Source organism: Choloepus didactylus, chromosome 1, assembly GCF_015220235.1.
Source record: "Choloepus didactylus isolate mChoDid1 chromosome 1, mChoDid1.pri, whole genome shotgun sequence".
In the NCBI taxonomy this organism is placed as follows: domain Eukaryota; kingdom Metazoa; phylum Chordata; class Mammalia; order Pilosa; family Megalonychidae; genus Choloepus; species Choloepus didactylus.
In genome coordinates, this window is record NC_051307.1 from 175,514,006 (window position 1) to 175,525,919 (window position 11,914).

At 37.7% G+C, this 11,914-nt stretch overlaps 1 long non-coding RNA gene across 3 annotated transcripts in view; it reads left to right on the forward strand.

Moving 5' to 3' along the window:
• The window catches only part of LOC119527833, a 57,788-nt gene extending 47,680 nt beyond the window's left edge, over positions 1–10,108 (forward strand). For all 3 annotated transcript variants that reach the window (XR_005215479.1, XR_005215480.1, XR_005215481.1), the window contains one exon: positions 9,738–10,108. This is a non-coding gene — a long non-coding RNA (uncharacterized LOC119527833). The remainder of the gene's footprint in view (positions 1–9,737) is intronic.
• Positions 10,109–11,914: the final 1,806 nt, after the last annotated feature.

Here is an 11,914-nt window from a genome sequence, read left to right on the forward strand (position 1 = left end):
TGGCAGATAGATGGGGAGGGGAAGGGGGGTTCTGCCTCCTGATGACTTCTGGAACATGTCCACCCAGGCGGGTGCTATGCTCAAGTTCAGCATTTTCCTTCATTAGGGCAATTGCATGGTTTAATTACACAATCTGGTTGTGGGCTGTCAGTCTAGACAGAGCTCTGACTGAAAAGGGGTCACGGCTAAAAATGAGATAAGGAAGAGCAAGGTGATTCCAAAGGCTACTGGGGTCTTTTTGCCCAAGGTACAGCGGAACTACTGACCTTCCTTGCTTCATGGGTCCAGCTACAGCCACCTGGCCTCATGAAAGTCCTTCTTCTCCGGCTGTCATTGGTTTGGTTCCAATGAGCGGCATCAGGGACCTGTGAATTCTCTCCACAGCATCATCCTTCTTGAACAATGCATTTAGGCCCCCCAACCAAATGCACAAAGGCTACAAATAGCAGGTGGCCAATAAATGTGCAGTGATGACAGCATCAGAAGGTGCTGTGTAGTTTACAGAGCACCACCACCCGTGAATTTATTTGATCCTTATGGCTACCTGTGAGGTATGCCTTAATGACAGCATTTTATAGCTGAGAAAACAAGGATCAGAAAGATTAAGTGACTGGACCCAACCACACAGAAAGTGAAGTTTTGAATATTGTTGAAGTCATCAAGCATGAAAGTGAAGTAAATAATATAATACCTAGTACAGAATAAATGTTCCCCCAACTTAACATGAAGGTTAGAGGAATTTATATTCTGGTCAGGATAAGTTTATTTTAGGCAAACAACTATTTATGCACCTCTGTGTACTTTTCCATCTGTGGCTGGTTTTACAGCTGTTTGTTCATTCACTCATTCATTCATTTATTCATTCAACAAATATTTATTGATTGACTGCTGAGTAAAACAGAGGGAAGGGGAAAGAAGACATACTGCCCTCCAGAGCACTGAGGGGGAGGCGGAAAGGGAAGGGATGCTGGAGCAGCTAAAGCCCCCAGGGTGGCTGTGAGGGGCTTCACGAAGGAGATGGGGGGGGAAAGGGAACCCCCGGAGTGGTGAGAATCCTCTTCTGCTGCTGGTGTTGTAAAATGCACTTTATAAAACTTCATTTTACAACTCAACTTCTTATATTGAATCATCTGTAAGTTCAGCCCAAGGTGTTCCACTAAAGTTTTGAATTGCATATTCTTAGGGTGTGAAATTCAGTTGTTGAAAATTAGAGTCCATTATTTATTGTCCATCCATGGGCTGCTGGGGAGTTTGGGCTTTGGAGTCAGACAGTCCTGGCTTGAATTCTGGCTCTGCTATCTAACAGTTGTGTGACTGTTCAAGTTAATTTATCTTTCTAAGTCTCAGTTTCATCAGCTATACATTGGAGATAATAAAAGCACCTAACTTAAAGGCTGTTGTGAAGATCAAATTAAATAATGCAAGCAAAGTGCTTACGACATGTAAGCAATCAATACATGCCAACTGGTATTGATAATGCTGTACAACTTCCCCAAAGAATAATGTTTAGAAGCTTTAGAGTGGAAATTGGCTATGCAAAATTTTCATGAAGCTATTTTTTCCTTTTTATAACAATCCAGGCATGATCAAAGATAATCATAATTTTTCAATTTTGTGACATAGTTACCTTTCTACAGATTTCTGAGATTTGGGTTTTTTTTCCCCCATTGGGTTGATACACACGCACACATACACACACATATACACATATATATGTTAAATCTATTTCAATGTTCTTACTGGCCTTCAAATAAAGTTAAATAAATATTTCCAGGTTAGGATTATCATAGTTACAAAATTAAACATTTTTATTTCTGATATCTGTAGCAGAATGGAAAGGCAGGGGAAAAAAATCTGGTGACTTCAGTAGCCAAGATCTTTTGAAGAATGCATATAGTTTACAGCTATCTTTACTGTGAATGAACATAAAATGTGATAGGTCTGACTGAGGGTTGTAGGGCTCAGATGCCATTTGTCAAGTGTGATTTCATACCTTGGAGAAGACAGATGCTCATCTGAGAGGTTTAACACAGAGGTCTCACTGATGGCTCTGCTCCTTGACCACAGCCTTTAAAAAAGAAATTACATAGTCACCATGTTTGGGTATAATTGACCAACTTCACTCTCTTGATATAAAAATCCTGGGGGTGGGGGGAAGAAAGCATTTTTGACAGAAACAGCAGAACAGATCTTCCAGAAACCGCATGGTCTGTTGATACTGTTTTAGGACCAAGTGAACCTATTTGGAAAGCAATATTTAAACATTTTTATGAAGTTAGCCATATGTCAAATTAAACAAGACAAAAGGACTAAAATTGTGAAGAAGTAAATATAGAATATGTGTTTATGGTGTCACTTCATATGTCTCTCTCCCTCTAGGCAAAGTTTTTTTTATTGTTGATGTGATTCCTTTTAGTCTGTTGTCAGTATCATTAAAGTAGGCACTTCTTAAATGTGTCTGATTATTATTTTGTGACCATATTGCATGTCTTACCCTGTAAGCACCTATTCATTTTGTGGTTAATAAGTAATAGAATAATATAAGAGAAAGTCTGAAAAGTAGGAAAACAAAAACTAAAAACCATCATCTCAATTTCCTAAACCAACAAATGTATTTCTGTGTCAATACTTTCATTTTGTATGGAACTTAGGATGGTTTCTTGTGTGGACTCTTCTGTCAGATTGGTTGGATTTACATCCCACTCCCCTCTCTCACCTGGGCCAAATTGCTTAACGGCCTTTGCCTCAGTTTCCCCACTTATACATTGGAGACAATGATAATAGTACCCATCTTTCATGTTTATAGTGAGGATTAACTGAAATAATGAATGGAAAGCTCTTGCACAGTGCAAGAGATGGTAGTTATTGTTGCTGATATAATAATAATTATTTTCTCTAGCAGTCCTTAACACAATGCTGTAAAGTTTGAGAGGCTAATATTAGTATGGTTTCTCACAAGAAAACTGAGGTTTGGAGAGTTTAAATGACACTACTCAGTTCTGGCTTCAGGTCTGGTGGTGCTTTTTAAGACAAGTGAGGAATGGTTCATGTTTCTGCTTCTTAGGAGGCATCTTTTAAGGGACAACAAGTCATTGTGCACCTCCTGATGTGATACAATGGAAAGTACACAGCATCATCTATGATTTGATTGGCGAAAAATGTTTAACTGGAATTGATTCACACCTTTCTATGAAACCTCAAACTGACAGGGCATGGAGAGGATAGAAAGGTCATGTTAAACGGTACCATAAGGAAACACAATTAAGCAAATCTGGAATGAGACATTCTGCAATACAAACTGGACAGGTCTTTTCAACAAGTCAGTGCCACAGGAGGCAGGAGGGGCAGTTGAAGGATTGTTCTAGATTCAAAGAGATGTAACAAAGACACAGTGCATAGTCTATAATGGAATACTGACTTGAACCTAAAAGAAAATTAGTGGATTATATATAGACAGAATATTTAGACAGTAGTAGGAAACTATTGCTACCTTTGTCAGATATCATAATGGTATGTGATTGCTTTTAGGAGAAGCCTGCTGAGGAATTTAGAAGTAAATTATCTTGATTTCTAGAATTTATTTTGATATGATTTAGCAAACATATATATATAAAGCAAATATGACAAAATATTATCAATTCTTCAATCTAGGTGTTGGGGTGGGTATATGGGAATCCTTGTACTATTCTATCTACTTTTATGAATGTTTGAAAATTTCATAATAAAACAAACAAAACAAAAATAATTTTAAAAAGTGCCTTTCTAGAAATCAGAAGCTGTGTGTTTAAATTGTTCTGGACATGGCCTAGCATAGCACCGTGTCCAAATGTCCTTTCAATGTGCCGACACTCAGCACAGGTCTGCCTTCCACAATTTTTTGCAATTGGGAGTGTCATGCATATTCATAAGGAGAGGGCACAAAATTCTATATTTAAAAAAACAAGAACAACCTATACTCCTAAGCAAAACCTCTCTAGCCATTCCTGTGAAGGATCAAAGATTAAATGATCAAGATTGGGTGTTCTGCATTTAGATGTACAATAAATAAATGATGAAATTACATAAAAAATAATATGTTTGTAATATAAACACACTGGAGTTTTAAGCACAGTTTGTCTTTTTTTTTTAACTAAGAGAATGGTTAATGATTTTGGTAAATATCGATCCAGAAGCAGAACAAAGTTAAGAAAAGTCTATAGAATTTGAGTTCCCAACTCTAGGCTCTGCTCTAAGCCACTCATTTACAAGTGAGAGTTTGAGGAGACTAAATGTATTCACCTCTAAGTTCATAAAATCTTTATTTTACTTTCAAACCAAGTTCTAGGAAAATCACATTTTCATTTCACTCTCTAGCAGTTTCCAAAAATAATATCTTAACTATGTACCTCTTAGACCAATCCACCACCCCAAGGGTTTATTTTAAGCTAAGACACAACTGGAACTGAATAAATTCTAAACAGTGGAACATAAATTTCAGCCTTAGGAAGGATCTTCTTATCCACCCACCTATGGCACTGAAGGATACAGTGGTGCCAAGGAGTGACCAAGGGTTGTGGATAACTGGGTTTCTTACTATTTTAGGGTCTCTGAATATAAACCTTAACTTTTTAATAATCATAGGGGAAAAAAAATCTCTTTTCAAGAAAAGCTATGTTCCTCAATAGAGTAAAAACTTAGAACTCCAAGACAAGACAAATATTTATTCCCTATTATCCAGTTCTAAATCCTTCTTACCCCCATATTGTACATAAGAACCTGGAATAGCAAATGGTTTTACAGAAAATGACTTTTTCAAGCAAAAATGACTGATAATTATAATTTTTTTGCTTCCAGGAATCCAGTGTGCTAATCTTATAGGTGATAATAAGTGTGTTAAAAAGCCTAAAATTTTTCTCCAACATTTTCACACTTACTTATCTTGTGATTGACAAATTTCTGGAAGTTCCTTGTGTTTTAAACTTCCCTAAAAATCCCAACCTGCACACAGTCAGTTTTCTCTTAAGTCTTTTGATTTAAAACATTCAAGAGGCTGTACTAACTCTCCACCCAAAGATTAAGAGAATTAATTCCGGGTAATGGACACAAATCCTCTGAAACAATCCTTCACCTGACAGTTTTCTGAACAATTTAAGTGGAAGTCACCTACTTGGTCCATTCTGACTCACTATTTTGGAAAGAAACATTTCTGGGCAAACCCAGATGTTTTATGGCTTACCTGTTTGTTCATGCTTTTTCAGAGGCTCTCACCACTGTAGCAATCAATCCATAGGTAGTTACTCAGCTCCCAGCCCGAGCTTGGCATTGGGTTGGAGCTAATAGGGCAGGGACCCTGTCCTTTCAGCCAATGGGAAACAACACGCAGTTGTGAGATTTGGCTGCATGCAGTATTCTACTTTATTAATTCTGGAACCACTAAAGAAAGTCTGAGGATGTTGAATTGAGCCATGAAAAATGTTAGGTCAGAATATATGCTAGACTCAACTGATGATGACTACCATTTGTTGGAGACATAGGACATGCCAGGCAGTGGACTAAGCACTTTGTAGACATTTCCCATTTAACCTTCGAAAAACCTTATGAAGTGAGTTTTATTATCCTAGCTTTACAGAGGCAGAACAAAGATTCAGCAGGTTTAAGGACTTCCGCGAGGTCATGCAGTGTGAGGATGGAAGCTCAGGTCTATTCATGTTCTTAACCTCCCTAAACTACACTCCTCCCCATGACGGAGGAATGTGGAAGAGTGAGGCAGTGGAAAAGGGAGCAAGGACACTCCCCCATTCTCAGCCCTTCTCAACCTGTGGGGAGCCCAGTGGTGATATAGGTAACCTCAGCCAGGAAGCTGAAGTGATTAACCCCTGCCATTTCCTTGCTTTCTACTTTACCAACATCTAAAAGACTTCTGAAGGTGGCTAAAGTCAAGGATGAAGACAGGGACCTGGGAATCTCCACTTCTACCCTCACAGTCATCAGGCAGATATCTGTTCCTGCCTCTCACCATGCTTCTCTGTGAGATTTAGGATAGCTTTCAAGTCTGCAAATGTAACTCAGGGAGCAAGGTGTGTGTGCTTGCATGTGTGCGCGCATGCACGTGTGTGTTTGAGCAGTGAATCTGTGCCCAGCTCAGTGTCCACTGCTGAGAGGATATCAAAGTCTATGACATAGTCCAGCTTCACGGAAAGCAGTGCCCAGCAGAACAAGGGCATGTTTGCCCCTATGGAGGTAGTCCCTGCCCACCACTTCATGTTTGAAATGTAGAGAGATGGATTCCACAAGTCCTCATAATCAACTTCAATTCTTCCAAGGGAAAGGTCTTTGTTCTGCTGCTAGCTAGTTAGTTGCCTGACTTCAGAAAAATTATCTCCTATCTCTGGACCTCTGCTTCTTCATCTGTCAATGGAACAGGGCACATTTGATGATCTCTAGAGCTCTTCCAATTCGGAATTCTATAACTCTGATGTCAAGACTGGAATTCCTTTCTATGTTGTGGGGCTGAGGGTCACTTCAGGCCTTACCCAGGAGTCACACATGCTTCTTCAGGGAACAAGAACACATACCCTGCAGGTTCCTTGTGAACGGCTTGATGGTGCAATCATGCATATGTGAATGATGGAACATCAGAGGAGATAGGAAAAGGGAAAATCGCACTACTAAAAGCAAGGGGAGTTTTTATTCCCTGCCTTCATTAATTATTTATTGAGTACCTATTAAGTGCCAATCACTGTTCTAAAACTGTTCTAAACAGACAAATTCTCTGTTGTTGAGGGATTTAAATTCCCAGATCTTCAGCATTAAATAGTGATTAATTAAAATAAGCACAGAGAATTAGGAATTAGGAGCTGCTGCCCTAAGCCTAGACTCCTACAGCATCTTTCTCCCTGCTTTCCTTCATCCTGTCTGTCCTTTCTGACTTCTATATCAGCACTAGCAAACTAATCTTCTTAAAATACCCCTTAGGCCAAAATGCCCTGTATGTCTCTCCCTTGCACTTTTTATCCTGTAATGAAATCCAGGCTGCTTAACTCACCGTTGACCCCTCCACAAGCTCCTGCTACCTACTTTCCATCCTTCTACCCAACCACTCACTTTCCCTAGTCCTTTAACCAAATGAGACTATGCACGGTCTCCCCAGTCACTTTCTGAGTTTCTCGGCCTCCATATCTTTTTTTTGTTCTTTAAAGATTTAGTGGTTGGATTTTTAAAATTTACTAAAGTAACACACATCATTTTAAGAAATGAAACACTGCAGAAATATTTAAGAAATTATTACTCTCTCCCCCATCTCCTTCCCACCCCCACCACCATTTCATTCCCTTTGAGGTAACTTTTTTTTTTTTTTTCAGTTCAAAGTTACAGGAAAGTCGCAAGAATAACACAGAGAGCATCCATATACCCTTTACCCAGATTCATCAAATTTTTTTAAACACTTTGCTGCATTTGTTTTATTATTCTCTCTCTTTCTCCCCACACACATTGTTATTTATTTTTCTGAACTATGTGAGAATAGGTTGCAGACATCATACACCTTTACCTCTTAACATTTCACGTGTATTTCCTAAGAAGAGGGATAATCTCAGTATAGTCACAAAATTCAGAAAATTTAACATTGATGCAATAATTTTATCTAATCTAGCTTCTATATTCTAATTTTTTCATTTGGTCCAATTACGTCCTTTATAATTTTCTTCCCTTTCATTATAGGATCTGGTCCAGGATCACATATTACATTTAGTTCTCATGCCTCTTGAGTTCTCTTTAAACTGAAATCTCAATTTTTCTTTGTCTTTTATGCCAGTGACATTTTTCAAGAATAAAGCCCAGTCTCTCTCTCTTTCTTTTTTCTTTCTTTCTTTCTTTTTTCTTTCTTTTTCTTTCTTTTTCTCTTTCTTTCCCTCTCTCTCCCCCTCCCTCCCCCCAAACAAAATGTTCATCATTTTGGATCTGTCTGATGTTTCCCCATATCTCCCCCCCCTCATATCTTTTTAAATGTCATTTTCATACCCAGGAATGTCTTTCCATCCACCCAAGCTCTACGTGTTCTTCCAGGCTCAGTTATAGTCCTTTCTCCCCTGGCCCTTGGTGGAGGCCAGAAAGTACCTCTTAGGCTTCTTTATATCTGCCACAGTACCGAGTGCTATGCTTAGTACACACAGAGCAATTAATAAATATTTGTTGATAAATTGATTTGGGGTTCAGGCATGAGTACCATTTGCCACAAAGACAGAACTCATCAGATATAATTAGCAAGACAAGCTTTGTATCTTTGCTTTTGATTGCTTTTTGGGTTTGCAATTATTAAGGTAAATTTTTGGGAAAGGAACTTACTTTATACGTTCAAAATTGGATCCCTGACTATAGATTTGCCATAGCATGGAACTGTGGGAGAAGTTGATATTTAAAAAAAAATATTTCACAATAGATAAGAGCATGGAACAAAAGAAATTTTTTCCCAACTATTTCATGCCTCAAATTTTCAGAAAGCTGAAAAAGTTTTCAGGAAAAGATTTCAGCAACTAATAAACCAAACTGCTCAAACCACAATCCAATATATTCCAATATTATCTGTCTTTATGTTATCGACGTATAGGAGGTTGAAGAAGGTTAGTTTAGAGAATAGGCCCTGCAGAGGTAATGCTAAATTATAAATGGAGAATAATGCTTTATACTAACCACTATCCATTTGTGGACATTAAACAAACCTTTTTGCCCTTGCCTGTAAAAGCATTTGACTCTTATCAAGTCTTGGTAAATTTTGAAAATCACATGGTTGTTCAATGCCTCCATGTGGCAGAAAAAAATAATTTAGCTCTGTCCTAGCTTCCTGTGATAGCAACATTTAGGACCGATAAAGTCTGACAATGCTTAGGATGCTTCAAAGAGATCGGTGTTTTTAAAAAAGCCCCAAGGAAAAATGACCCGAATCAAAGATAAAAGCCTCAGATCTCATTAGGACTCATGGAATTGACCCTTCTTTCCAGACCTTCCTTATCTTTCTGTATGAGGAATGGATTTTCCAGCCAAAGGAGTATTGTAAAATGCAATAAGTGGACTGATATCTGCAGTGAGTCCTTCTTTTTAGAAAAGCTTTATAGAAATTCTTTTTTTAATTCCAAACACAAGATTTTTTTGGGGGGAGGGGAGGGGGAGGGCAGAAAAAGGAAATTCTTTCCATCCAGCCACGAGGTACGTTAAAAAACAAAACAAAACAAAACATATTGACATATGTTAATTTGTTTGAAAATTCTTTGAAATTGGCCAAAAGGAACGATTATCTTTATGAAACACTTAAAGTTGAGTATAAGTAATAGACCAAAAAATAGGAGTGTTCAAAAGTTAGATTGGACCTTGAAGACTTCATGTTGACTGAAATAAGCCAGATACAAAAGGACGAATATTATATGATCTCACTTATAGGAAGTAGCTAGAATATGCAGACTGATAGAAACAGAAAGCAGATTACAGGGTACCAGGGTTGGGACCATGGGTGGGGAATGGGGCGTTAAGGCTTAACGGGTACTGGCGGTTTTTGGTTTGGGTGATGGAAAAGGTTTGGCAGTGGATGATGGTGATGGTATCACAACATTGTGAATGTCGTTAGCACCACTGAACTGTATTCTTGAAAGTGATTAAAATGGGAAATGTTATGTTCTATGTATGTTATCGCAATAAAATTTAAAACAACAAAACAAAACAGAACAAAAACAAAAAAACTTATAAGGGGTCTCTTTCTTTTGAATCAGCTGTAGCCATTTCCTCCCAAAGTTGGAAATCCCTATCGCTTCACCTCCTGAGGATCAGCTTAGGTCTATAAGCACCTTGATCTTCAAGTGCTTCAACTTAAAAGTACTGATACTCTAAAGATGACTTGAAGAGGAGAGCTGGATCATTCTGAGAACCAGAAAGAAGTCCTAGTAAAAACTGGAGTCCACTTTCTCAGATCCCATGGAACATCACAGGGCTGTACCACTTGGACTTCTGTGGATGGATGCATCTTTTAAACGTAAATTGAGCATTCCTATCGAAGAATTCAGTGTATGTGTATGCATTTGCTTTCACCTGCATATGGTACATCAGGAAGTATAAACAGAAAACTGCTTTCCATGGAGGGGAATTGGGGGAAACTGGGGAAAGGGGAAAGGGATATTTTCATTGCATACCCTTTGGTATCCTTTGTATAATACAGCACAAAAAATGTATTACCTATTCAAATATATCCATAAATGTAAAATGAATAAATAATGAAGATTATTCTTAGGATGGGGGCAGAAAGTTTCAATAAAAGTCATTAATTGCTCTAAGTAAATGTTATAAATTCAGTGATTCTCTTAGCTTGCCTCCATCTTTCTCCTTTCCCAAGTATGTCTTGATTGTTAATATAATCTTGAAATTATCAGTTCTTTTATATTTAATATATTTTTCTCTAATGTATTTGATGTAATTGAGGCTCTCTTCCACCCACCCCCAATCTTATCATGACTGACAAAATCATCTGTGAGCAGCATGGGCTGTCGCCACAATTTTGCCACCAACTTACTGCATGACCTTGGACAAGACATTCTGGCTTTCTTTGCCTTAATTTCTTCATCTGTAACATGAGGAGTTTGAACTAGTTGAAATCATAGGCCCCTTCTAGTAATAAAACCCTGGAGTTTCTTGACTCTTTGTTCCTAGGAGAGTTTCTTAAATACTAGTCATTAATTCTAAGTCATAAAGACCTCGTATCCTAACAACATTCCTGAGAAGAAGGACCAGGGTGGAATTATTAATAATTTGCTTTGTGTAATTGTTAATAAACCACCTCACTTGGTTGATCCTTTTAACAATTCTATTAGGCAGTACAGTGGTGCTGTTACTCTTGACCTTTATAGGTGAGGAAACTGAAGTTCAGGGAATTCAACTCAGTTTGTTAGGCCTTGTAGTTAATAAGTAGAAGAACTGGAGGTTTGCAAATGAATTTTTATCTTTATTTTTCTGACTGGGATAAATGCATATTTAAAATAATCTGACCTAAAGATTAGGCTTTTAAGAGGAGTGGGTTCTTTTCTAAACATTTTGAGGGTTTTATTCCCCCTCAGTAGTTCATTCCCAAACCATAAAGAATTAACCAGGGCTAGTGTGTATTAGAGATAAGAGGGAACAGTACATAAGAGAGAGCTGGCATCCTTTTAGACACGTGGTTGAGAGAACACTTCCCCATTTAGGAGGAGACCTTAGATTACATGTTTTATATCCCTAGCAACTAGTCCAATCCAGGTATTGACAATGAAACACAAATTACCATGTTCAGTTAGAAAAAAGTTTATATATTATTATAGTTAGCATCTAAGTATACAATTTACGCAAATCGAAATTAAAGAAAAAAATCCACCCACCATCCAGGTCACTTCAGCAAATCCAACTTTTAATTTTCCTGCGATCTCTGCCAACCCTTGTCTTAGTCATACATATATGATTTTTTTTGAGTCAAAATCATAGCATAGACATATATTTTTAAAAATTGGAAATCCAAATTTTCACAACAGGGAATCTGTATTTTAATAACTGTATTTATATTATTTTAATCACCCAAACTGGGTTTATTTCATCTGTTTGCTGATTGTTTGCTCTTGTATTAGATCATTTTCATCAGAAGAGTACAAAAAGTACACAACCTATTTTCAAGAAGATTTTTTGTTTGTTTTCAAATACCATATAGTACAAATGTCATTATTTTTATATGCTCTGCCAGGACTCCTGAAACCAAACTCTGAGAAAGTTTCTCTCTGGAGATGTTTTCCAAATCTAGCATACGCATTTGGGTGGTTAAAGAATAGCTCTGTTTTTGGAGGCAGGAGGCTGAAATGATGACCTACAAAGTCTCTTCCAGTTTCTGGACTCCTTGATTCTATGACAATTCCTGGTAGATACAGGTTTCCTG